The sequence below is a fragment of the Lagenorhynchus albirostris genome, chromosome X, assembly GCF_949774975.1.
Source record: "Lagenorhynchus albirostris chromosome X, mLagAlb1.1, whole genome shotgun sequence".
Lineage (NCBI taxonomy): Eukaryota > Metazoa > Chordata > Mammalia > Artiodactyla > Delphinidae > Lagenorhynchus > Lagenorhynchus albirostris.
In genome coordinates this window covers 19,036,281-19,040,343 of record NC_083116.1, presented here as the reverse complement: position 1 = coordinate 19,040,343, position 4,063 = coordinate 19,036,281, and the positions used below count along the sequence as shown (strand labels likewise).

The 4,063-nt window shown below is 39.4% G+C and overlaps 1 pseudogene; it reads right to left on the bottom strand.

Moving 5' to 3' along the window:
- Positions 1-979: 979 nt before the first annotated feature.
- LOC132513953 (olfactory receptor 10A4-like) lies at positions 980-1,900 on the bottom strand (annotated as a pseudogene).
- Between the last annotated feature and the right edge of the window lie 2,163 nt (positions 1,901-4,063).

The window sequence follows — 4,063 nt, the reverse complement described above, 5'->3', positions numbered from 1 at the left end:
TCATGTTGTTTTTGTTTGTTTATGGGTGTATTGTATTCCATTGTTTGGATGTGGTTTAATTTATTGAATCAGTAAGGTTGATTTTAATCTTTTGTTTTAATAAATGATCCTGAAAGGAAAACTAAAACCAATTTTAATCCTATGACATTTTTTTTTCCTTTTGTTTTGCAGTACACGGGCCTCTCACTGCTGTGGCCTCTCCTGCCATGGAGCACAGGCTCCGGACGCGCAGGCCCAGCGGCCACGGCTCACAGGCCCAGCCGCTCCGCGGCATGTGGGACCCTCCCGGACCGGGGCACGAACCCGTGTCCCCTGTATCGGCAGGCGGACTCCCAACCACTGTGCCACCAGGGAAGCCCAATCCTATGACATTTTTATCTCATGCATTTTTATCAAGACTTCAGGTGGAGAAAGGAAACAGGCTGGGCTTTAGATTGCATTACATTACGTTTCTGCTGCTTCTCACCTCACATCTAACTCATACTCTCCCAAGAAAAGTCATCTGCAGTAATGTCTTCCATGTTTCAAGACAACTGTTTTGAACACCTCAGGATTCTGGGCTACCCTCAGTTAGTGGAAAGATCATGGATTTGGTGCTAAGCAAACCTTTGGCTCAAATTCATATCCTGGTTTCATTACTGTCTGGCTGGATAGTCTTGAGCAGGTGAATTAATCTCTAGGACTCAGTTGTGATATCTGTAAAGTAGGGATAATAACAGTAGCTACCTTACTGTGTTGCTATGAGGATTTAGCACAATAATCCATGCAAAGAAAAGCATAATGCCTAGTATCCACAAAATGTTTAATGAAAGAAAGTTTGATACCCTTCCTGTTCATTAATGTGGAGAAACTTGATGGGACAAAGGAAAACTAGCTATTCTTGACCCTTTAGAAAGATTTCCACTTTGTTAGGGTTTTCACAAAATACCAAGAGCTACTAGAAAAATCAAACTTTCTTTCACAAGGTGTACATTCCTCATTACACCAATTTTCTCAGGGCTACTTTTACATCCCTGTTCCTTAGAGTGTAAATAATAGGGTTGAGGGCAGGGGTAAGTACTGTATACAGAAGGGAAAGCAACTTCAATAAGTCTTCATTCTGAGGCCCTGATGGGAAGCCATAGACAATGCCCAGAGTCCCATAATACAGACTGACCACTGTAAGATGGGAAGAACAGGTAGAGAAGGCTCTGCTTTCCTGTGACAGAAGGAATCCTGAGAATGGTGGAGATGATGTCAGTATAAGAAGCCAGAGTTAGCAGAAAGGGACCTAGTGCAAATAAAGAGGTGCATATAAAAGAGGTCATCTCAGCTACTTGAGTATCAGTGCAGGCCAGTTTCATGATGGGCTTCAGATCACAGAAGAAGTGGTCAATCTCACTGGCAGCACAGAATGTTAACCGAAAAATGTGGACCACGAGAAGGATGGGTGCCAGAAATCCAGCTATCCAAGAGGCGCCAGCTAGCTAGCTAGCAACCCATGATGTTGGAATAATGCAATGGGTTACAGATGGCTATGAAAATATCGTAAGACATTACAACCAGTAAGAAGCATTCTGTAGCTACCAGAGCAGCAAAAATAAATAAATAAATACATAAATAAATAAAACTGGCAAGCGCAGTCTGAGAAGGAAATAGGCCCATGAGGTGACAGCAATGTCCTTAGCATCATGGGCTCAATGGTAGTGGTGTAGCCAAACTCTAGGAAGGAAAAGTGGTCAAGCAAGAAATACATGGGAGAATGAAGGGAGCAATCAGCCAAAACCACAGTTAGGATTACAATGTTGCCCATGAGAGTCACCACATAGATGACCAAAAATACCCCAAAAAGAAGATACTGAAGGCCGTGAAGATCCCCCAAACCCAAAAGGCTAAGTTCTGAAATCTGAGTCATATTTTCTTCAGTGCTAGCCATGACTTGGATCTAAAAAATGAAAAAAAGAAAAGAATGACCATTGATCAAATTCTATTTTTAGAAAAAAATGAAACTGCTCAGAGGCATCGTACATATCAAGCATAATTGGCTTCTTTCTGGATGTTCAAGATTTTTAATTAATAAATTTGATCACAGTCCCCCAGAGGCCATTTGGAAAGTTCACCTTTGACTTCAATTATCCCTTCATATATAGAATGTATAGGCCCTTGAAACTATGCTTATGACATATGAAGATGCACATTTTTCCTGCTATTTATTTTTGAAAAAATAGAAAATATTCTATCTTTGGAGATCTTACTCTGGTTGTCTCTATTGCTGCTAGAGGTGTTATCATCAGCAGCAATGAATATTCTGAATGACTTACCTGTAAATTGTAAAAAGTCTATGATCAAATTTGTTTCCTGTTTTAGAAATTCCATACCAATTAAATAATATGACTTGAATTTCAAATGTTGAAGGATGTTTAATTCTTACAACTTATTTAATAGTAAGTTCTCTATACATTAGTAGAGGAGGCATAATGACATGAGGGTGAACTAGTGATGGTAGGGATATGGTATGGTATAATAGAGACATACCTGAATTCAAATTCCAGCTCTGCCACTGAATGACGTGTGCCTTTGAGTAAGTCACATCACTTATCTGACAGTTTCCTCATCTTTAGAACAGCATATTAATTCTATGTAACACGATTTGCACAATCACTGGTCCATATTAGTCATTTAATACATTCATTCATCCATTCGACAACACTTATTGAGTGCCTACTCTGTGCCAAACTCTTTGAAAGGTGCTTAGAATAAAATGGTGAAAAAGTCAAGAATTTTTTAACAAGTCAGGAGTACTCTCTACATCTCATGGAGTTAACATTTTAGTAGGAAAGAAAGACTAAACACAAGTAAAGAGACCCATAACATAATTTTGAGTTGTCCACTATGAATGTAAAAAATAAGGACCCAAAACAGGAATATGCTGTATGTATGTGTGTTTAGGAGAGGGCTACTTCGGTTGGTGTGGTCAAGAAAATCCTAAAACATTGAGACCTAAAAAAATGGGAAGGAGATAGTCATGCAAGATTTGGGAGTGAGGGGTGGGAGAAAGTATTCTAGGCAGAGGGAACAGGCCTTAAGCAAGGAATGATTTAGAGTGTTAGAAAAACTGAAATTGAAAAATACATATATATGGTTTGGGGGAGTTGGAGAGAGAGAGAGAGACAGAGAGAGAGAAACAGAGTCAGAGACACAGAGAGAGAGACAGAGAGAGAGATAGAGACACAGAGAGACAGAGAGAAAGAGATGAAGAAGAGATGAGTAGAAAAACAGGAAAGGGCCAGGTCATCTATGTCCTTGTAGGCCATGCTATGCCATGTAGACGTTAAATATGGTAGGAATTCATTGGAGGAGGTTAAGCAGCATTGTGATCAAATTTACACCTTATAAAGGAAACCATAAACAAGACCAAAAGACAACCCTCAGAATGGGAGAAAATATTTGCAAATGAAGCAACCGACAAAGGATTAATCTTCAAAATTTACAAGCAGCTCATGCAGCTCAATAACAAAAAAACAAACAACCCAATCCAAAAATGGGCAGAAGACCTAAATAGACATTTCTCCAAAGAAGGTATACAGACTGCCAACAAACACATGAAAGAATGCTCAACATCATTAATCATTAGAGAAATGCAAATCAAAACTACAATGAGATATCATCTCACACCAGTCAGAATGGCCATCATCAAAAAATCTAGAAACAATAAATGCTTGAGAGGGTGTGGAGAAAAGGGAACACTCTTGCACTGCTGGTGGGAATGTGAATTGGTACAGCCACTATGGAGAACAGTATGGAGGTTCCTTAAAAAACTACAAATAGAACTACCTTATGACCCAGCAATCCCACTACTGGGCATATACCCTGAGAAAACCAAAATTCAAAAAGAGTCATGTACCAAAATGTTCATTGCAGCTCTATTTACAATAGCCCGGAGATGGAAACAACCTAAGTGCCCATCATCAGATGAATGGATAAAGAAGATGTGGCACATATATACAATGGAGTATTACTCAGCCATAAAAAGAAACGAAATTGAGCTATTTGTAATGAGGTGGATAGACCTAGAGTCTGTCAT